Source organism: Heptranchias perlo, chromosome 5, assembly GCF_035084215.1.
Source record: "Heptranchias perlo isolate sHepPer1 chromosome 5, sHepPer1.hap1, whole genome shotgun sequence".
Lineage (NCBI taxonomy): Eukaryota > Metazoa > Chordata > Chondrichthyes > Hexanchiformes > Hexanchidae > Heptranchias > Heptranchias perlo.
Genome location: NC_090329.1, coordinates 37,096,950 through 37,121,395, shown reverse-complemented (window position 1 = coordinate 37,121,395; position 24,446 = coordinate 37,096,950). Strand labels below are relative to the sequence as shown.

The 24,446-nt window shown below is 43.8% G+C and overlaps 1 protein-coding gene across 4 annotated transcripts in view; it reads right to left on the bottom strand.

The window, feature by feature from the left end:
* kidins220b (kinase D-interacting substrate 220b) overlaps window positions 1–24,446 on the bottom strand; it is a 210,661-nt gene that overhangs the window by 167,219 nt on the left and 18,996 nt on the right. The gene's annotated exons all lie outside the window — the stretch shown is intronic.

Here is a 24,446-nt window from a genome sequence, read left to right as displayed (position 1 = left end):
GGCTTTAGTATTCTATCCTTCACCACCTGGCTATCGGATTTATAACTTTCTTTTAAAAAAGGAGGGGTGCACTTCTTCGTGAGGAACTGAGACAAGCAAAATTGTGCAGCAGCAAGCAATGACTTTCAGCAGGACCTCGAGATTCTCCGATGCAATAGTGGAGATACTGAAAGAAGAAATAACTATGAGGAAGGAGGTCCTCTTACCAACAGATAGTCGACAGGTGCCATAGCAAATTAGACAATGGGCATGCAGAGAGGTTGCATAAAATGTCAATGCTAGCAGCATTGTCCCTAAGATCTGGCTGCAGTGCAGAAAGACATTTAATGATCTGACCAAGATAAGATTCCCCATCACATAACTCATACTCTCTACATTGCCCTGCAGGTCTCTACTTTTGCCTCAGCACCATCAATCCTTTCCAAGGCTTTGTCAAGCTGGCATGGAACATCTCCAATGCACCTCGTTCCTGCTTACACTCACAAAACCTGCTAACACCCTCACAACTACTTCTCCCTTCTGGTGTCATTTGCTGCGTCGTCCTGTCATCATACACACTATGCTGAGCTGCCTTTTCCATCTTGAAGGCCCTTACCTGGCCACATATTAACACACTTCATTCTTCTTGTATGCACACAACAGAAGGAAGACAACTAGAAAAGGAGGAGATCCTGTCACTCTCCAAGCATTGACACAAATGCAGGATGCTACCATCAACATTGTTGGCAAAGGGCAAGCAGTATAAGAGATGAGGCTATGCATAAATTTGGCCATCTTCCCGTCCTTATCTCTTTCTTCTTAACTCTCTCACACATTCGCACACTTAACAAGGCAACCTGCTGATGCAATATGCTGCCATTCAGCTGTCAACCTTTAAGACAGGATATACTTGCCTTAGAGGCGGGGCAACAAAGGTTCACTCGGTTGATTCCAGGAATGAGGGTTGTCCTATGAGGAGAGATTGAGTAAAATGGGCCTATACTCCTTGGAGATTAGAAGAATGATAGGTGATCTCATTGAAACATAAGATTGTAAGAGGGCTTGACAGGGTAGATGCTGAGAGGATGTGCCCCTAGCTGGAGAATCTAGAACTAGGAGGCATAGTTGCAGGATAAGGGGTCGCATATTTTAGGACTGAGATGAGGAGGAATTTCTTCACTCAGAGGGTCGTGAATATTTGGAATTCTCTACCCCAGAGGGCTGTGGATGCTCAGTCTTGACTGTATTCAAGACAGAGCGATAGGTTTTTGGACATTAAGGGAATCAAGGGATATGGGGATCAGGTAGGAAAGTGGAGTTGAGGGCAAAGATCAGCCATGATCTTACCGAATGGCGGAGCAGGCTCAAGGAATCATAATCGCCTACTCCTGCTCCTATTTCTTACGTTCTTATGTATTGAAATCAGTGATATGGCCTCTCCAAAACTTGCCGAGGGTCAGGGGCCCCCAGAATTCAACAGGGAAGAAATCTGGGCAAGAAACAGTACTTCAGCTTTCTTTAAAATATTTAAAACTCTGGCACTGCTACAGTGAATGGGGAGAAATTTTATTTAGCCGGGGGGGGGGGGGGGGGGGAGGGGCAATGGGTTTGCAATGAAGCATCCCACATTCAAACAGCTGCAGATGCAACCTGCTGGGATTACCTGTGCAAATTTCTTCCTGGTTGAATTCTGCTGGACTTGATTTTTTGCTGTTGCACCATTGCCTTTTGCTTCCAAATCAATTTAAAATGGCCAATGCTGTAAAACTATGCCAAACAGCTAAATAACATATTTTAACCGATTTAAAGTATAATTTTACATCAGGAAGTGAATGACTGCCATTGTGCAGGTGGTGACACAAACTCAGAACAGCTCTTGTGCCGAAAGTAAATAGGACTGACCCCACCAGTTGCTCTGGTCTCTGTGAATGCCAAGCGTCAGCTAATGCCAACTCTCAGACTTGCCCAGAACCTCTGACTGACTGCTCTCCGACTGGCAATTAGCATGACAACTTGCTGATGTATTATGCTGCCATTCTCAAAGACGTCAACCTTTAAGTATTGAAACCAATGAGATGGCCTCTCCAAAACTACCACTGGGCAGCTCCGTGTCTTAACTTGGCTGCTGCTCGACAATCACGTCATGTTGCCCTGAGGACCCCCACTTCAGTTACTCAGAGTAACGTTTCCAGATCATTCGCTTCCGTGCGCCCTGCAGCGAGGAACATGTTAGTGTAAAAGATTTATAGTAAAGATTTCCGTGAGTTTAGAGCACATTAGTGAGACCATGAGATGGACATCAAATCAGTGTGACTTATGGAAAATCCGTGAGTTGACACATCTGCATTCATCTGCTGCTGCTTACCCTTGCCACTACTTCCTAACCTTCCACGGATGTTCCAATCACACAGCATAAGGAGGAGGAGAACCCTCCAGAAGCAGCATAGAAATTACAAAATCAGAAGATGTGGGTATGGTTCTTGGTGAATACTTTGCATCTGTCTTCACAAAGAAAAGGGATGATACAGGGATTGAAGTTAAGGAGGAAGAGTGTGAAATATTGGATGGGATAAACAGTGAGTGAGGAAGTATTAAGGGGATTAGCATCTTTGAAAATGGATAGATCACCAGGGCCGGATGAAATGTATCCTAGGCTGTTAAAAGGGAGGAAATAGCCGAGGCTTTAACAATCATTTTCCAAACTTCACTGGATACAGGCATAGTGCCGGAGGATTGGAGGACTGCTAACGTTGTACCTTTGTTTAAAAAAGGGAGTGAAGGATAGATCGAGTAATTACAGGTCAGTCAGCCTAACCTCGGTGGTGGGCAAATTATTGGAATCAATTCTGAGGGATGGGATAAACTGTCACTTAGAAAGGCACAGACTAATCAAGGACAGTCAGCACAGATGTTAAGGGGAGGTCGTGTCTGACTAACTTGATTGAATTTTTCAAGGCGGTGACAAGGAGGATCGATGAGGGTAGCGCAAATGATGTAATCTACATGGATTTTAGCAAGTCTTTTGACAAGGTCCCACATGGCAGATTGGTCAAAAAAGTAAAGGCCCATGGGATCCAAGGGAATGTGGCAAATTGGATCCAAAAATGGCTCAGTGGCAGGAAGCAAAGAGTAATGGTCGATGGGTGTTTTTGTGACTGGAAGGCTGTTTCCAGTGGGGTGCCGCCTGGCTCGGTACTAGGTCCTTTGCTTTTTGTGGTTTACGTAAACGATTTGGACTTAAACGTAGGGGGGCATGATTAAGAAATCTGCGGATGACACAGATAGGCCCGTGTGGTTGATAGTGAGCAGGAAAGCTGTAGACTGCAGGAAAATATCAATGGACTGGTCAGGTGAGCAGAAAAGTGGCAAATGGAATTCAATCCAGAGAAATGTGAGGTAATGCATTTGTGGAGGGAAAACAAGGCAAGGGAATACACAATAAATGGGAGGATAGAGAGGTGTAGAGAATGTGAGGGACCTTGGAGTGCATGTCCTCGGATCTCTGAAGGTAGCAGGACAGGTAAATAAGGTTGTTAAGAAGGCATATGGAATACTTTCCTTAATAAGGATATAAAAACAGGAATGTTATGCTGGAACTGTATAAAACACCAGTTAGGCCACAGCTTGAGTACTGCGCACAGTTCTGGACACCACATTACAGGAAGGATGTAATTGCACTAGAGAGGGTGCCAGAGATTTACAGGGATGTTGCCAGGACTGGAGAATTTTAGCGATGATGACAGATTGGATAGGCTGGGGTTGTTTTCCTTGGAAGAGGAGGCTGAGGGGTGATTTGATTGAGGTGTACAAAATTATGAGGGGCCTAGATAGAATGGTTAGGAAGGACTTATTGACCCTGCCGCTAAGGGTAATAACCAGGGGGCATAGATTCCAGGGGGCATAGATTTAAAGTGATTGGTAGAAGGATTAGAGCGGAAATAAGGAAAATCTTTTTCACCCAGAGGGTGGTGGGGGTCTGGAACTCACTGCCTGAGAGGGTGGTAAAGGCAGAAACCCTCAACTCTTTTAAAAAAAAAATACCTGGATGTGCCGTGATCTGCAGGGCTATGGACCAAATGCGGAAAAGCGGAATTAGGCTGGGTGGCTCGTTTCTCAGCTGGTGCGGACATGATGGGCCGAATGGCCTCCTTCTGTGCCATAAATTTTCTATGATTCTAAGTTTATTACAATATGGGTGCTCATTTCTTAACTCTGCAGACTTTTGGGAGCCCAGCCTTTAAAAGAAAGATGCTTTCTGTGCACCACAATTGCCTTTGACTGCTTGCCAGGGAGCTTCTCCACACTCCAACATGTTGTGGAAGTCCACTACCAACTTCTGTGGGATTCTGGCACATGGTATTAACAATCTGCAGTCACTTATCAAGCATGGGGTTACCTCAATGGATGCTGCAGCTGGGCCCTCTATTCAGGTGTGTCTGACACCACTAATAGCATCTCTCAGGTATTCTCAAACATGTCCTTCCCTTTGGACAAGGTGGGAGACAGAATTGAGAGGGACTTCATTTGGATGACAGAGTCTGTACTCCTGCAGATAGTAGCTCAGAGAGGTCGCCAACCATGAGTATCTCACAAGCCCTTGACTGAGCCATTGCAACCCGTCACCTCCTATGTTGCAGGCACTGGGGTAACCCCTTGTAAAAGTACTAGAGTAGTTAAGAGAGCACTTGAAACAGGTATAACAGACTCACACCAGGGAAATAATTAGTGTGAAGGCATTTGTCAATCAGTAAAATCAATGCTTTTTGATAGTTCTTATCGTAGCTGGTGACTGTTTATTGTAGGGTAGAAGCACTGGAAGAGATGTTGGAGAAATGCAGGGGAACAGGAATTGTTCAGGTGAAGCGCTCTTCAAATGAACTGCTGCCAAATAAATCTGGCTGCAAGCAATTGTTGGGTCCATCCGGCATCCTTGCCATCCTGTAATTCCTCAGCACCTTCACCCTGATCATGCTGGAGGTCCTCATCCAATGGCAGCTCCATGTGTCGTTCTGTTGCAAAGTAATAGTCCAACAAATTTATTTTAAATTTCACAAGCTTTCAGAGGCTTCCTCCCACGTCAGGTGAACGGAGGTTTCCTCCTTCGTCACCTGACGAAGGAGGAAGCCTCCGAAAGCTTGTGGAATTTAAAATAAATTTGTTGGACTATAACTTGGTGTTGTAAAATTGTTTACAATTGTCAACCCCAGTCCATCACCGGCATCTCCACATCAAAGTAAAGTTACGCAGCATACCAAACTACAATCATACAGGACACTTCGTGGGCTGCACTGTGGGATGCCTCCAGATCTGTCCAGGCAGTGAATCATTGCTCGAGGACTCCAGTGGTCTGCTTGATGGGGCTTGAGTTGACCTATGGATCTGACTGTAGTTCTATTCAGCCACCAAGCATGGGTTCCTGAGAACAGTCAGGAGTGAAGTGTGCAGGGGGTAGTCCTTGTCTCAATGAAGCCAGCCTCTCACTTGCTGTGCAGAGGAAAAGATTAGGGCGATAGAGGATTGCAATATAAAAGCATTGTGGCAGCTGCCAGGGGAGTAGGCACTGACCTGCATGATTCACTGCTAGTGATCACACGCCAGTTACACATTAAGAGAGTGGAAGCCCTTGTGGCTCATATGAAGGAGCCTGCAGAGCAACATGGGTGCAATCAATAATGCACTGGACTTGAGGGGCAGGTTGCAAACAGTGTGAACCAGAGAGTCCTTTCTTACTGCTTCCAGATGCCCATGGGGAAGTGATAAAGATCTAGCAAACAACACAGCAGTCACCGGCTTAATGCAAGCACGCACTGCAGACTGCTGTCCACTGTGGCAGCCTTAAAAACCTTGCTGATGGCACATAACTCCTATCCACACTTTGCGTCATGATTTTCAACATTTAACACTGAAAATCACTATGAAAACATTTTAGAATTGGAAAACCTCATCTAAAGATGTAAACATTTGCTACGTAAACAGTAGTCTATTATATGTTGAAGGCTACCGTTACTCGGTGACAGTGTGGACCAGTCTCTCAAATCTTTCTATCCCCCAACTCAGGTAACCATATTTGGTCTTAATTTGATGTGCACATTTAATTTTAATTTCAATTTCTATCACTAATTTTTTTAATTTTTAAACACTTTTCAGTCACCACCCGACAAGCCTTTTTGCACAGTTAGCCCTCTTCTGACATCTTGGTCTCCTCCTCTGCCTTCTCTTTCTCCCACCATTGGCCTACTGATGTGCCCGCTAAGTTCACTGCCCCTCCTTGTCTCAGACCCGGTCGAAATTGCCCTGACCACGAATTTCTGCTGCCCCTCACCACTCCACCAGTCTCTGTCAGACTCTTCTGGGGCCCAGTGGCCCTTTGATGGCCTTTCTCCCTGCCAGGCACACTTGAAAAGCCTGTTCATAGTCTTCACCAGGAACTGGCTTTTGAGCTACGAGCATGCAGAATTCCCTGAAGGGCTTCCCCACAACATAGCAGGGGTGTCTGAGGGCTCAAAAGGGATTGAAGGAAGAAAACGACAGTTATGAATATGATGGTAGTCAGGGGAGGAGGTAGTTCGAAAGGGGCCAAGGGTAGTTTAAGTCCCATTTTCCTGAGCCCCCTCGCCCACAAGGGTGCGAAAGGCCCTGCTCTTCTCCCCACCCCACCTCAAAACTGCCAGATTCTCACAATACTGCCAGCTCTGCCCCCTCATGCAACAAAAACTCTTCCCCAGACTTCCTCCATCCACCACTCCAGATCTCAGGACCCCCCCCCCCCCCTCAGTGGTATCAAACCCTTAGATTGCACTTCCAGCACACCCAAATCCTAGAACCACCCCAGACCCAGTTTTAGATTTTCCCCATTATAACTGCACCTCTATTCTCTTAAACCCCTGACTCACTGAGTAATGCTGCAGGAGATCTGCTAGTTTATAATGAATTCTGAAGAAATGTTTGTGATCTTCATTGGACTACATGCACTTTCTATAATGCAAGATCAGGCCACTAATTTGGTTGTTTCAGCTGCTTCACAAGCATAGCTTGGAGGCATAGTAGAAGAAATTTCCACACGAATAATGGAAAGTTTTTTTTAATACAAGTGAGATACAATATTCAGATTCTTAGCGAATCATTTGATTTGATTGCCGTCTCTCTCCTCTAAGAATGTAATTTTACCGATTATGACAAGTTTGGATTGGCCACCTCACAGCCATTGTTCAATGCTCTGGTTGGAAACTGGTTAAAAGAGTTCAGAGGGTCCCTCTTTCCCATCTCTTCCCACAAAATAAGTTTCATCCTTCATTCATCTCCAATGCAACCAATTCTACTCCTTCTCGAAAACGTACACCCTAAATCACTACTGTAATTCATGATTTGCTTCCTTCTTTGGACTTTCCAACTTCCCAAATCTAGCCTTCTGTCTTTTGCAAGATCAACCATCTAAGGACATCTTATCATTTATCAGAGTTTCCTGCAGATTCACTTATTAATTGTACCTTTTCCCATTCAACACCATCCAGAAAGCTCAATGTAAAATGGAACACACATTAAGTATACATGCACCATAAATTCTCAACCTTCCCACAGACAATGTTTTGTACTCCAAGTGGCAATTATGAATAGCCAAGTGAAAATTCCAGATCTTGATCTCTCTCTCTTGGATTACCACCTACCACCCACCACCCTCCCTCAGCTGAGAATCAGTCTTCCTCCATGTTGAGCACTACTTGGAGGAAGCACAGAGGGTAGCAAGGGCACAGAATGTACTCTGGGTGGGGGACTTCAATGTCCATCACCAAGAGTGGCTCGGTAGCACCACTACTGACCGAGTTCTGAAGGACATAGCTGCCAGACTGGGCCTGTGGCAGGTGGTGAGCGAACCAACACGAGGGAAAAACCTACTTCAACTCATCCTCACCAATCTACCAGTCACAGATGCATCTGACCATGACAGTATTGGTCGGAGTGACCACCACACAGTCCTTGTGGAGACGAAGTCCAGTCTTCACAATGTTGACACCATCCAACATATTAGGAACAGGAGTAGGCCATTCAACCCCTCGAGCCTGCTCTGCCATTTGATAAGATCATGGCTGATCTCTGATCGAACTCCATTTATCTGCCTTTGGCCCATATCCCTTAATACCTTTGGTTGCCAAAAAGCTACCTATCTCATAAATTTAGCAATTGAGCTAGCATCAATTGCCGTTTGCGGAAGAGAGTTCCAAACTTCTACCACCCTTTGTGTGTGGAAATGTTTTCTAATCTCACTCCTGTGAGGTCTGGCTCTAATTTTTAGCCTGTGCCCTACTCCGAGAATCCCCAACCAGCGGAAAGAGTTTCTCTCTATCCACCCTATCTGTTCCCCTTAATATCTTATAAACTTCGATCAGATCATCCCTTAACCTTACTGTGTGGCACGACCACCGTGCTAAATGAGATAGATTCAGAACAGATCTAGCAGCTCAAAACTGGGCATCCATGAGGTGCTGTGGGCCATTAGCAGCAGCAGGAGGATTGTATTGCAGCACAATCTGTAACCTCATGGCCCGGCATATTCCTCACTCTACCATTACCAACAAACCAGGGGATCAACCCTCATTCAATAAGAGCATACCAGGAGCAGCACCAGACGAAAGGTGCCAACCTGGAGAAGCTACAACACAGAACTACATGCATGCTAAATAGCGGAAGCAACATGCCACAGACAGAGCAAAGATTCCACAAACAACGGATCAGGTCAAAGCTCTGCAGTCCTGCCACATCCAGTCGTGACTGGTGATGGACAATTAAACAACTAACGGGAGGAGAAGGCTCCGTGAACATCCCCATCCTCAAATATCACGGAGTCCAGCACGTGAATGCAAAAGACAAGGCTGAAGCGTTTGCAACCATCTTCAGCCAGAAGTGCCGAGTGGATGATCCATCTCAGCCACCTCCCGGTATTCCCACCATCACAGAAGCCAATCTTCAGCCAATTCCATTCATTCCACGTGATATCAAGAAACGGTTGAATGCACTGGATACAGCAAAGGCTATGGGCCCCCGACAACATCCCGGCTGAAGTGTTGAAAACTTGTGCTCCAGAACTAGCCAAGCTGTTCTCCAGCCAAGCTGTTCCAGTACAGCTACAACACTAGCATCTACCCGACAAAGTGGAAAATTGCCAGGTATGTCCTGTCCACAAAAAGGACAAATCCAATCCGGCCAATTACCGCCCCATCAGTCTACTCTCAATCATCAGCAAAGTGATGGAAGGCGTCGTCGACAGTGCTATCAAGCGGCACTTGCTCACCGATGATCAGTTTAGGTTCCGCCAGGACCACTCGGCTCCAGACCTCATTACAGCCTTGGTCCAAACATGGACAAAAGAGCTGAATTCCAGGTGAGGTGAGAGTGACTGCCCTGGTCATCAAGGCAGCATTTGACAGAGTGTGGCACCAAGGAGCCCTAGTAAAATTGAAGTCAATGGGAATCTGGGGGGAAACTCTCCAGTGGCTGGAGTCATACCTATCACAAAGGAAGATGGTAGTGGTTGTTAGAGGCCAATCATCTCAGCCCCAGGACATTGCTGCAGGAGTTCCTCAGCGCAGTGTCCTAGGCCCAACCATCTTCAGCTGCTTCATCAATGACCTTCCCTCCATCATAAGGTCAGAAATGGGGATGTTCGCTGATGACTGCACAGTGTTCAGTTCCATTCGCAACCCCTCAGATAATGAAGCAATCCATGCCCACATGCAGCAAGACCTGGACAACATCCAGGCTTGGGCTGATAAGTGGCAAGTAACATTCGCACCAGACAAGTGCCAGGCAATGACCATCTCCAACAAGAGAGTGTCTAACCACCTTAACTGGACCAGCCACATAAATACTGTGGCTACAAGAGCAAGTCAGAGGCTGGGTATTCTGTGGCGAGTGACTCACCTCCTGATTCCCCAAAGCCTTTCCACCATCTCCAAGGCACAAGTCAGCAGTGTGATGTAATACTCTCCACTTGCTTGGATGAGTGCAGCTCCAACAACGCTCAAGAAGCTCAACATCATTCAGGACAAAGCAGCCCGCTTGTTTGGCACCCCATCCACCACCCTGAACATTCACTCCCTTCACCACCGGCGCACAGTGGCTGCAGTGTGTACCATCGACAGGATGCACTGCAGCAACTCGCCAACGCTTCTTCAACAGCACCTCCCAAACCCACGACCTCTACCACCTAGAAGAATAAGGGCAACAGGCAAATGGGACCAACACCACCTGCACGTTCCCCTCCAAGTTAGACACCATCCCGACTTGGAAATATATCGCAGTTCCTTCAACGTTGCTGGGCCAAAATCCTGGAATTCCCTACCTAACGGCACTGTGGGAGAACCTTCACCACACGGACTGCAGCGGTTCAAGGCGGCGGCTCACCACCACCTTGTCAAGGGCAATAAATGCTGGCCTTACAGCGACGCCCACATCCCATGAACAAATTTAAAAAAATCTTTTAAGTTAAGCATTCTGATTTCAGAACTGCCTTTTCAGTTTCTTGATCCACATGTTGCCAGAGTGTCTTTTACACTGGACACTAACCCCACTCAAGGGAACAGACCAGCAAACTATTACTGGCTTCCATCAACAGCACTCCAGCATGTCATTTGGCAGTGTGCCAGCACAGCTTGGGACTCCCTCCAACTTTTGGATTCTACTGAGAAGCATCCAGTCCATTCTCTGCACCAGAGATCAGTAAATGAAAAAAAAAGGACCACAAGCAAACATGCCCACGTTCTATCACTCTATACACCATATATGTATCACTGTGCATGCAAACCAGTCTCCTCAGGAGCAAAAGCCAACTCCAATCTGTTGTTAACCAGACAACTTTACCTTTTTAATCACAATGTCCCATCTCCCCTAAAACTTACTTCCAAAGTATTTATCTTCCTTTTAAACACCTCGATTGATTCTGCATCTATGGCCTTCCAGGGCAATGCACTTTATAGCCTCATAATTCGATGAAGAATTTTTTTTCTAGTCATTTAACTAGTTTGTTTAGTTTGAAATCTAAGATTATATCCTACTCAAGGTGTTTTCTATCTACCCTATCAATTTCCTTCATTATTTTGAACACCTCAATCAGATCATCCCTTAGCCTAGTCACCTCCAGGTAATGCAACCCCAGCTATATATATGGCTCTCATCATACCCAAGTCCCTTCATTCCAGGTGAATCGTTGCTGGATGGTTGAAGGCCAGTATGCATTTTCCAAGCTGAGCCTTTCAAAACTGAAAATATTCCAAATGAAGTCTGACCAGCATTCTGTATAACTGTAGCAGTACTTCCTAGCTTTTATATTCTGTATCTCTTCCGACGAAGCAACATTCTGCACTTAGGAGCTAGATTTTAAACAATTTATGCACCTGGACACCTCTTCATCTACCTCTTTCCCCCAGTGCTTCCCTATTCTCATCTGCCATTCTCACATTCTAAGCACGCTACTTGACATTTTGTTACATTAAACTGCACTTGTCATTGCTCTGCTCACTCACTTAGCCAATTCCCTTCTGAAATTTTCTACTCTTCACAATTCATTATATCTCCTAACTTAGTATTATCCTTATGTTCAGCTCCTAAAAATACTCCACTTTGCAGTGTAGAGATAATTGCCTCCATCTAAGTATGAGGCCTGGTGGATAACCCTGCTTTCAAGTATCTTCAAGATTACCAGCATCACTGTGATATACCCCCAACTTTATCAAATAAGGAGATTCACTTTTTTTTGAAGAAAATGTCATTATACCAAGCGCACGGGAGTGGTGTAGCTTTACACTCGATACTGTTTAGAGTATAGGCTGCATTGTTCAGCCCTTGAGATAACATTCATCACAAACAGGGGGTCGAGAGCCTGGAGTCCAGAGGGAGCACGAACCTTCGAGACACCGGAGGCGGAGCATCAGAGCAGGTAAAAAGCAAGGCCCAGAGAGTGAGGAAAAAAGCCAAAGTGAAATCAGCACAAGGGACAGAGCTAATAAATGAGTCGCTGATTGGTCAGTAGCTCGTGAGTGTCTTTAATTAATTTCTGGTAAGTTTAGTTAACAAACTAATAAATCAAGGCATGGCAGGGCACCTCAGATCCGTCGAATGCACACCTTATGCCATGTGGGAACTCCAGGACGCTTCCAGTGTCCTGGACAACCACAGGTACAGGAAGCGTCATCAGCCGGAGGAGCTCAAGTTTTGCATTTTGGAGTTTGAGCAACAGCCGGTGTCACAACAGTGCTTCCGCGAGGCTGAGACCTACATGGGAAGCACGTTTCAGGAGGTGGTCATCCCACAGCTTAAGAGAGTGCAGGCAGAGAGGAACTGGGTGACTGCCAAACAGACAAGGAGGACCAGTCAAGTTTTTTTTTTAATTATTCGTTCATGGGATGTGGGCATTGCTGGCAAGGCCAGCATTTATTGCCCTTGAGAAGGTGGTGGTGAGCCACCTTCTTGAACCGCTGCAGTCCATGTGGTAAAGGTTCTCCCACAGTGCTGTTAGGTAGGAAGTTCCAGGATTTTGAGCAGCAATGAAGGAACGACGATATATTTCCAAGTCGGGGTGGTGCGTGACTTCGAGGGGAACACGCAGGTGGGTGTTGTTCCCATGCGCCTGCTGCCCTTGTCCTTCTAGGTGGTAGAGGTAGTGGGTTTGGGAGGTGCCGTCGAAGAAGCCTTGGCGAGTTGCTGCAGTGCATCCTGTGAATGGTACACACTGCAGCCACTGTGCGCCGGTGGTGGAGGGAGTGAATGGAGTGCCAATCAAGCAGGCTGCTTTGTCCTGGATGGTGTCGAGCTTCTTGAGTGTTGTTGGAGCTGCACTCATCCAGGCAAGTGAAGAGTATCCCATCACACTCCTGACTTGTGCCTTGTAGATGGTGGAAAGGCTTTGGGAAGTCAGGAGGTGAGTCACTCGCCACAGAATACCCAGCCTCTGACCTGCTCTTGTAGCCACAGTATTTATGTGGCTGGTCCAGTTAAGTTTCTGGTCAATGGTAGCCCCCAGGATGTTGATGGTGGGGGATTCGGCGATGGTAATGCCATTGAATATCAAAGGGAGGTGGTTAGACTCTCTCTGATTGGAGATGGTCATTGCCTGGCACTTGTCTGGTGCGAATGTTACTTGCCACTTATCAGCCCAAGCCTGGATGTTGTCCAGGTTTTGCTGCAAGTAGTGCAGGAGTCCCCCGAGGGCATCGCGTTCTTTAACCAGTATTCAGACTACTGCTGATGATGGCGAGGATTTCTCCGAGGAGTGCAACCAGAGCCAAGTCCACAGGACCATGGGTGGCTCAGCTGTACGGGGTCAGGGGGCAGGTGGGTGGAGAAGAAAGGTCAGGAGAGCAATAGTGATCGGGGATTCTATAGTTAGGGGAGCAGACAGGCGTTTGAGGCCGCAGACATGTTTCCAGGATGGTATGTTGCCTCCCTGGTGCTAGGGTCAAGGGTGTCACTGAGCAGCTGCAGAACATTCTGGAGGGGTAAGAGTGAAGAGCCAGAGGTCATGGTCCATATCGGTATTAACGACATAGATCGGAAGAGGCATGAGGTCCTGTCGCTAGATTTCAAGGAGTTAGGAAAAAGATTAACAAGCAAGACCTCAAAACGGAGAGATGGTGCAGGAGGGAGGGCTTTAGATTCCTGGGCCATTGGGACCAGTTCTGGGGGAGGTGGGACCTGTACAGGCCGGACGGGTTGTACCTCAACAGAGCTAGGACCAATGTCCTCGCGGGGAAGATTTGCTTCTGCTGTTGGGGGTGGGGGTTTAAACTGATTTGGCAGGGGAATGGGCACCAGGATATAGCATTGGAAAGGAGAAACAAGGTGCACAAAGGATTGGGAGAGAACAATAGCACTAGAAGAAGAAATAGTACGGTATTAGGTGGGATCAGACTAAGAGACAGTATAAGGAAGTCAAAGATTAGTTTACAGTGCATGTGTGTAAACGCACGAAGAGTGGTAATCAAGGTTGGTGAACTGCAGGCGCAAATAGCCACATGGAAATATGAAGTCATGGCGATAACGGAGACCTGGCTCAAAAAAGGATTGGGTACTAAATATTCCTGGATACAAGGTGTTCAGGAAAGATAGGGAAGAAAGAAAGGGGGTTGGCAGTATTGATTAAGATGATTATTGCAGTGCTGGAGAGAAAGGATGTCCTGGAGGGGTCAAGTACAGAATCTATTTGGTTAGAGTTAAGAAACAATAGAGGCACCATTACACTACTGGGAGTAGTCTATAGGCCACCAACTAATGGGAAGGATATAGAGGAGCAAATCTGCAGGGAAATTACAGAGGTGCAAAAGCCATAGAGTAGTGATAACAGGGGGATTTCAACTATCCTAATATAGACTGGGATAGTGATAATAAGGGGCAAAGAGAGGGAGGAATTTTTGAAGTGTGTTCTGGAGAACTTTCTTGACCAGTACATTTCCAGCCCAGAGAGAGGGGGCATTGCTGCATTTGGATCTGGGGAATGAGGCAGGCCAAGTGGAGCAAGTGTCAGTAGGGAACATATAGGGAACAGCAATCATAATATCATAAGTTTTAGAATAGCCATGGAAAATAACATAGGCCACTCTAAAGTAAAAAATACTCAATTGGAGAAGGGCCAATTTCAATGGGATGAGATCTAGCCTGGGTAAATTGGAATCAAAGATTGGCAGGCAAAACTGTAATTTAACAATGGGCAGCCACCTTTAAGGAGGAAATGGTTCAGGTACAGTCTAGGTACATTCCCAGAGGGAGAAAGGTAGGGCAGCTAAAGCCAGAGCTCCCTGGATGACAAAAGATAGTGAGTAAGATGAAATGGAAAAAGGGGGCATATGACAGATCAGGTTGATAACACAAGTGAGAACCAGGCTGAATATAGAAAGTTCAGAGGGGAATTGGAAAAGGAAATAAGAGAGGCAAAGAGAGAGTATGAGAATAGACTGGTGGCCAACATAAAAGGGAATCCAAAAGTCTTCCACAGGCATGTAACCGGGTAATAGAGGCGGGATAGGACAGATTAGGGACCAAAAAGGAGATCTACTCATGGAGGCAGAGGGCATGGCTGAGGTACTAAATGAGTACTTTGCATCTGTCTTTACCAAGGAAGAAGATGCTGCCAAAGTCACAGTAAAAGAAGATATAGTTGAGATACTGGATGGGCTAAAAATTGATAAAGAGGAGGTACTAGAAAGGCTAGCTGTACTTAAAGTAGATAAGTCACCCAGTCCAGATGGGATGCATCCTAGGTTGCTGAGGAAAGTAAGGGTGGAAATTGTGGAGATACTGGCCATAATCTTCCAAACATCTATAGATATGGGGATGGTGCCAGAGAACTGGAGAATTGCAAATGTTACACCCTTGTTCAAAAAAGGGTGCAAGGATAAACCCAGCAACTACAGGCCAGTCAGTTTAACCTTGGTGGTGGGGAAACTTTTAGAAACGATAATCCGGGACAGAAATAGCAGTCACTTGGACAAGTGTGATTTGATTAAGGAAAGCCAGCACGGACTTGTGACAGGCAAAGCGTGTTTAAACTAACTTGATAGAGTTTTTTTGATGAGACAACAAAGAGGGTTGATGAGGGCAATGCAGTTATGTGGTGTATATGGACTTTCAAAAGGCGTTTGATAAAGTGCCGCATAATAGGCTTATCAAGATTGAAGCCCATGAAATTAAAGGGGCAGTGGCAGCATGGATACAGGATTGGCTAAGTAGCAGGAAACAGAATAGTGGTGAACGGTCGTTTCTCGGACTGGAGGGAGATGTACAGTGGTGTTCCCCAGGGGTCAGTACTAGGACCACTGCTTTTCTTGATATATATTAATGACTTGGACTTGGGTGTACAGGGCACAATTTCCAAATTTGCAGATAACAAAACTCGGTAATGTAGTGAACAGTGAGGAGGATAGTGATAGACTTCAAGTGGAGATAGACAGGCTGGTGGAATGGGCAGACACGTGGCAGATGAAATTTAATGCAGAAAAATGCAAAGTGATGCATTTCGGTAGGAAGAACGAGAACAGGCAATATAAACTAAAGGGCACAATTCTAAAGGGGGTACAGGAATAGAGACAAATGGGAGTTTATGGATATACACAAATCGTTGATGGTGGCACGGCAGGTTGAGAAAGCGTTAAAAAAAATATACGGGATTCTGAGCTTTATAAATAGAGGCATAGAGCACAAAAACAAGGAAGTCACGATGAAACACTGGTTCGGCCACAACTGGAGTATTGTGTCCAGTTCTGGGCACCGCACTTTAGGAAAGATACGAAGGCCTTAGAGAGGGTGCAGAAAAGATTTATTGGAATGATTCCAGGGATGAGGGATGAGGGATTTTAGTTACATGGAAAGACCGGAGAATCATAGAATCATAGAATCATAGAAGTTACAACATGGAAACAGGCCCTTCGGCCCAACATGTCCATGTCGCCCAGTTTATACCACTAAGCTAGTCCCAATTGCCTGCACTTGGCCCATATCCCTCTGGGGTTGTTCTCCTTTGAGCAGAGAAGATTGAGACGAGATTTGATGGAGGTATTCAAAATCATGAAGGGTCTGGACAGAGTAGATAGAGAAACTGTTCCCATATGCGGAAGTGTCAAGAACCAGAGGACGTAGATTTAAGGTGAATGGCAGAAGAACCAAAGGTGACAGGAGGAAAAACTTTTTTTTTTAAAAAGTGATTAGGATCTGGAATGCACTGCCTGAGGGGGTGGTGGAGACAGGTTCAATCGTGGCTTTCAACAGGGAATTGGATAAGTACTTGAAAGGAAAAAATTTGCAGGGATACGGGGAGAGAGCAGGGGAGCGGGACTAGTTGAATTGCTCTTGCACAGAGCCTGCATGACTCGATGGGCCGAATGGCCTCCTTCCGCGCTGTAACCTATGATTCTAACAGCTTTTGTTCCATCTGGACACAGACAATTATTAAAAACAATTCTGCCTCACTTTTCCTCTTCTTGACACCTTGTAAGAAAAATTATTTCTAGGAACAAAAAACACAATATAATGTTTATCTATGGGCAGACAGGGCATTTGCAACTTCATCACTTATTCCTCATCATCTACTGGCTAAAAGGTCCTTACTATGTATCAGTTGCTGATATTGCATAATCATTTAGCAATATGTTGCCTTCATCATAAAATTCAACATTTTAGAAATGTTGATACCATTTAACTTACCAGCTACAAAACAGCCCTGCTTCTGCCATCAAAAGAATTTCAAAATTACAATAAAAACATATTACAAACTACTGTATAAAATTAGAGATATAGCAGACACAAAGAATGAAATTAAATATGAGAATTTATGCCCTACATCATTTCACAGTTTAAAAGAAAATCAATTTATGTGTCCGTCAGTAACATAAGAAATACCTCTGTGCTATAGGAGACATCTTCCCTTTTATGAACTGCTATATTTAAATGCTGAAATAAATTACATTAACACACATTACTGCTGACTGGATAACACTGCCTGCAATTCCAATAACATTTTTTAAGATATCCTAGTACTAGGTGACTTAATTTCTAAAGAAAAAAAAACACAAGAAAAGGACATTCAGCATGAAACTAATCCCTGCTTTAATAATAAACACTCTCATTAGCTTCCAGCTACATTTCATAATTTTTGACCTAAAACTTGAAAAGTATGTAGTGCTCACAAACCTAACTGTAATGAAAACAGTTATAAATCGCAAAGTTAACCAAAGTAAGGTCTTTTTAGAACACAAGAACATAAGAAATAGGAGAAGGCGGCCATGCAGCCCCTCGAGCCTGCTCTGCCATTCAATAAGGTCATGGCTGATCTTAGGCCTCAACTCCACTTTCTCGCCCTTGATTCACTTAGATCGATAGATTTTTGGACACTGAGTCTTGAATATACTCAATGACTGCGTATCCTCAGCCCTCTGGGGTAGTGAATTCCAAATATTTACCACCCTCAGTGAAGAAATTTTTCCTCAGCATCTACCTTGTCAAGCCCTCTCAGAATTTTATATGTTTCAATAAGATCACCTCTCATTCTTCTAAACTCCAGAGAATATAGGTCCATTCCACTCACTCTCTCCTCATAGGACAACCCTCTCATCCCAGGAATCAATCTAGTTAACCTTTGTTTTACCCCCTCCTTAGTTAAGGAGAGCAAAACTGTACACAGTACTCCAGGAATGGTCTCACCAAAGCCTTATATAATTGCAACAAGACCTCCTTACTCTTATATTCCAACCCACTGGCAATAAATGCTAATGTACCATTTGTCTTCCTACCCCTTGCCTCAGCCCAGGGACACTGAAGCTAATTACAGGATCCCTGCACAACTAACTCACCACAGACTGGAGTCTGCATAGCTGCTCTATTTTTACTTTTATAGAAAGCTGTCTCTCCCAACAATACTGCCTTTCTCGTTCCTCCTTGGACACTGACGTACAGTTTCTGAACAGCTAGGATACAGTGTGCAATGGTATGCTATTAGTTTCTGAAATTTTTATCCGTACTATTTTCCAAAAGCAAAATCTTACATAAAAACATATCATATCTCAACTTGTAATATGTTAAAGGGTGTGATTCAGGTTGGTGCTTAAGCAGGAATCTGGTTTTCTGTAAATTTGGCAAAACAACTGATTGACAATTTGGGCAAACTCGGGTGTCACCGCTGCTTGTTGTCGAGACATCCTGGTAGAAGTATTATTGTACCGCCATTACACACTGCATCCTAGCAGTTTAGATTCCAAAATTCATAATCCCTTTAAAAAGCCATTATGGATTCTGTTTTCACCATTGTTTGTGGTGGACATGCTAAATCCCAACAACCCCCTGTATGCATGTATATAAAAAATTCTCCGAACCTCTCCCTTAGTTCTTTTGGTGATTTTAAGTAATTTCTTCTAGTGACTGACACCAACTAGTGGAAAATTAGTCCCATTTCCCTGCAAATGTTTCCTTTTCAAATAAATACACACACACAAAATTCCCTTTTGAAAGTTACAATTGACTCTGCTGCTACCAACCCTTACAGGCAGTGCATTCCAGATAATCATAACTCGTGGCGAAAAAAAAATCTCATCTTCCCTCTGGTTCTTTTGCCAATTATCTTAAACCTGTGCCCTCTGGTTACCGACTTTCCTGCCAGTGGAAACAGTTTCTCATTTACTCTCTCGAAATCCCTCATAATTTTGAGCACCTCTATTAAATCCCCCTCAAACCTTCTCAGCTCGAAGGAGAACAATCCCAGCTTCTCTCGTCTCTTTGCAACTGAAGTATCTCATTCCTGGTTTTGTTTTGGTAAATCTCATCTGCACCCACTCCATGATCTACTTATAATAATCTACCCAGCCCATTATTGTGAATACAAACCTTGCTCTATCACAGTAAACCATTTTCTCCCCATTGTATAAACACATTCCTTGTGTCTCACATCCACTTTCCATTTTGGTAACCCCAAATTTGGGATTATCTGCTCCAGGTTTGTCATTAGCAGAAACCAGATTTGCAGACATTTCACTCCATATAGTGGCCTTTAATCCAAACAGATTCTCAGCAGCTTTGTGTTTTTCCCCACCTTTATTGGGGCAGGGACTAAAGATTGAATTAGATTTTGTCTGTGAAAGTGTGAAGAAGGGATACAATACATCAAAACTACAGCACAGAAACAGGCCATTCGGCCCAACTGGTCTATGCTCCACATGAGCCTCCTCCCTATTTCATCTAACCCTTTCAGGATACCTTTTTATTCCTTTCTCCCTTATGTGCTTCTCTAGCTTCCCCTTAAATGCATGTTATTTGCCTCAACTACTCCTTGTGGTAGGGTGTTCTACATTCTTACCACTCTTTGGGTAAAGATGTTTCTCCTGAATTCCCTTTTGGATTTATTTGCAACTATTTTATATTTATGACTTCAAGTTTTGGACTCCCCCACAAGTGGATATCCTCTCAGTTCTGGTATCATCCTTGTGAATCTTTTTTGCACCCCCTTCAATGCCTCCATATCCTTTTTATAATAAGACGACCAGAACTGTGCACAATATCCCAAGTGCAGTCTAACCACGGTTCTGTACAAGTTTAACAAAACATCTTTGATTTTCAATTCTATCACTCTAGAAAATGAAGCCTAGTGCTTGATTTGCCTCTTTATGGCCTTATTAACCTACGTTGTTACTTTCAGTGATTTGTATATCTGGACTTCTAAATCCTTTTGCTCCTCTATCCCGTTTAGTCTATTATCCCAGCAGTATGTGGCCTCATTCTTCCTACCAAAATGCACCACCTCACACTTATCTATACTGAAATTCATTTGGCAATTACATGCCCATTCTGCAAGTTTATTATGATACGGGCTGCATACGATAAACCCACACGTAACAATGATGAAATGGCAGAAATACTGAATAGTTATTTTGCCTCTGTATTTACCAGGGAGACTAATAAGGTGGGCAGGACATTAAAAGAGGAGACTGAAAAAGATATTAAAACATTTAAGATAGAAGCGGTGGGGGGGGGGGGGGGGCGGGGAGGAGAAGAAAGAGGAAGGAAGAGATAACTATAATCTTGTATTTTGACACATTGTTCCTTTGTATAACTATACCCTCCAATTTGCTGTATTCCCCAAATTTTGAAATTGTACTTCCGATTCCCAAATCCAAATAAATAGTTAATGTAAATTGTGAACAATCCCCATGGAACACCACTTCCCACCTTTTTCCAGTCTGAGTAGCTACCCTTAATCCTACACTCTTCTGTTTTGTAGCCAACTTGCTCTCCATTCAGCTAACAGTCCCCTGACGACACATGCTCTGACCTTAGCCATGAGTCTACAATGTGCGGTACCTGATCAAAGGCCTGTTGAAAATTCAAATATATTACATCTACTGCATTATCCTTGCTACTCTTTCTGGACTTCTTCAAAGAATTCAATAAGGTTGGTCAAACATGCCTTTCCCTTCTGAAATCCGTTCTGACTATTCTTTATTACATTTTTGTTCTCTAATTGTCTTTCTATTACATCTCTGAGTAAAGATTCCATTATCTTTTCTACCACGTTAAGCTAACTGGTCTATAGTTCCCTGGACTTGTTCTACCTCCCTTTTTAAATATAGGAATAACATTAGCTATCCGCCACTATTCCCTTTTCGAGTAAAATTTTATATATATGTAACAGTGCCACTGCTATCTCCTCCCTAACTTCTTTTAATATTCGCAGATGCAATCCATCCAGACCAGAGGTCTTATCGTCCCTAAGTCTGATTAGTTTATTATCTCCCCCCTTTTTATCTTAAATGTTTTAATATCTTTTGCAATCTTTTTCTAATGTCCTGCCCACCTTGTTAGTTTCCCTGGTAAATACAGAGGCAAAGTAACTATTCAATATTTCTGCCATTTTGACATCATTACCTGTGGGTTTATCGTATGCATCCCTTAGTGGCCCTATCCCTATTCTGATTTTTCTTTTGTTATTTATGTGTCTGTAGAATACTTCACTATTTTTTATATTCCTTGATAATTTAATTTTGTAGTTCCTCTTTGCTTTTCTAATTGCTTTTTTTAAATTTTTTCCTAACCTCTTTGTATTCCCTTTTGCCATCATCTCCTTCATTGCACCTAGAGTATGCCTTTTTCTTTAGTTTCAATTTTACCCTTATTTCTTTTTTAAAATCCATGGTATCTCATTATCAGCTGGTTTGTTCTTGCTTTTTAGAGGAATATACTTCTTCTGAACTCTACTGATCACAGTTTTATATATTATCCACTGCTATTCTATTTCTTTGTCTGTCAACATTTTTTTTTCCAGTTTACCTGTTCTAGTTCCATTCTCATCCCCTCAAATTAGCTCTTTTCTAATCTGTTACTTTGGTCTTTGTCTTACTTATGTCTTTCTCAATCATTATTTTAAATCTTATGTTATCATCGCTATTGCATAGATGTTCCCCTATGCTGATTGGTTCTGGTTCATTTCCCATTACTAGATCCAGCAGTGATTCCTCTTTTGTTGTGCTTCTTACATACTGAGTAAGAAGGGAGGAGTCATATACATACTGTGAAAACTCTATTCCCTACCTCCTCTTGCCAGTTTATTTGGGGGTAGTTGAAAACTCCCATTATTATTCGATTTTTTAAAAACTCATTTCATAGATTTGTCTACATATTTCATCCTCCACTTCCCTTCCACTATTAAGTGGTCTGTAGGATTTACCTATTAACATGATCAATCCCTTATCTTTTGTCTCAATCCATATGGATTCTGTTTCGATCTTAATATTACTTATGTCCCTTTTTTCTATTGCCATTATGGTATCTCTAATTAGTACAGCTATCCCACCCCCTTCTTCCTTCCCTATCATTTCTAACTACATTGTATCCTGCAACATTTAACTGCCAGTCCTGTTCCATATATAACCATGTTTCAGTTATCCCTAACACATCTGGCTCCTCGCTATGAACTATTCCCTCCAGTTCCCCAGTTGTCTGTATTGTAAAAATGATACCTGTTCACCCTCAGTCCAGTATCACTCTGGTCTTGCTCCATTTCTCTAACAGGGTGAGAGGGATAGAATGAGGTGAAGGCACAGCCCAAAACTCATTCCTGCTTTTCAGGGCGATAACTCAAATCCATCTTTAGCTGTCACTGTGATACCTTCTTTCCTGATTCAGTCAATTTTCCCACCTTCAAGTAGTACCTGCCTGATGTAAAAAACCTCACCCCTAAGGACACTGATGCAATAACCAAAGCTCTTCAAGATGCCGGGAAGCTGCTGCCACTCATCTCAGTCTCTCACTGCTCAGACAGGGCGAGCTTAAGATGGACTGTGTTAGGGTTGAGAGTTACAAAGGCTACAGCTGGGCTGTGACCATCTATTTTCCAGACCATAGCTGAATATAAAATGACCAAAGTGCTAAAGATTTTAATTACTGAATTGCAGCACTTATAATATTAAACAAATTGAATGTCTGATTAGAGAGTCAATTTAATTTCAAATCTTCAAATTAAAGTCACAAGTCAAATTTTTGTAGCTCATACAAGAAACACAAAGTTAGCATGCAGGTACAGCAAGCAATTAGGAAGGCAAATGGCACGTTGGCCTCTATTGCAAGGGGGTTGGAGTACAAGAGTAAGGAAGTCTTACTACAATTGTACAGGGCTTTGGTGAGACCTCACCTGGAGTACTGTGTACAGTTTTGGTCTCCTTATCTAAGGAAGGATATACTTGCCTTAGAGACGGTGGAACAAAGGTTCACTACTTTGGTTCCTGGGATGAGAGGGTTGTCCTATGAGGAGAGATTGAGTAGAATGGGCCTGTACTCGCTGGAGTTTAGAAGAATGAGAGGTGATCTCATTGAAACATAAGATTCTGAGGGTGCTTGACAGGATAGATGCGGAGAGGTTGTTTCCCCTGGCAGGAAAGTCTAGAGCTATGGACTATAGTTGCAGGATAAGCGGTCGGCCATTTAAGACTGAGATGAGGAATTTCTTCGCTCAGAGGGTTGTGAATCTTTGGAATTCTGTACCCCAGGGGGCTGTGGATGCTGAGTCATTAAGTATATTCAAGGCTGAGATAGATAGATTTTGGGACTCTCTGGGAATCAAGGGATATGGGGGAATCGGGTGTGAAAGTGGAGTTGAGGTCGAAGATCAGCCATCATCTTAATGAATGGCAGAGCAGGCTCAAGGGGCCGTATGGCCTACTCCTGTTCCTATTTCTTATGTTCTTATATTCTTATAATTTCCGGAACTTGACATATACCAGCAAACTGAGTGTGACAAGAAGCCCACATGCCAAGTATCCAATCTCAATTGCTCAGTGTGTGTAGAGGGGATAGTAAGGAGAAAAAAAACTAATTTTAAGTAGACAAGTATCAGTCTTTCATGCCTCATATTGCACAGTTAAAATATCAATGACAAATCCCCAAGAGCAGGTTCCCTGCCTGTCTGCTGAGAGAGTTTGAGCAGCTAGGGACAAAATTAAAAAGCAGAACCACAAAGGTAATAATCTCTGGATTATTACCTGAGCCGCAAGCAAATTGGCATCGGGTCAATAGGATCAGGGAGATGAATGCGTGGCTCAAAGATTGGTGTGGGAGAAGTGGGTTTCAATTTATGGGGCACTGGCACCAGCACTAGGGAAAGAGGGAGCTGTTCCGTTGGGACGGACTACACCTGAACCATGCTGGGACCAGAGTTCTAGCGAATCGAATAACTAGGGAGGTAGATAGGGCTTTAAACTAAGTGTGTGTGTGTGTGTGTGTGTGTGTGTGTAAGAAAGGGAGGAGGAGGTAAAAAAAAGGGTCCCGACAGAGAGAAATCTAGAATGCTAAAAAGAGAAAAGACAAAGAAGCAGTGCAGGAAAGTGATTGGGGTAAGGATAACCAGATTGTGTCAGGAAGGGAAAGAGCATACAAACAAAAAGACAACAAATAGGGTCCAGGTAAGAAAAAAATAAGACGACAAATAGGGCCATAGTACAAAAAATGTT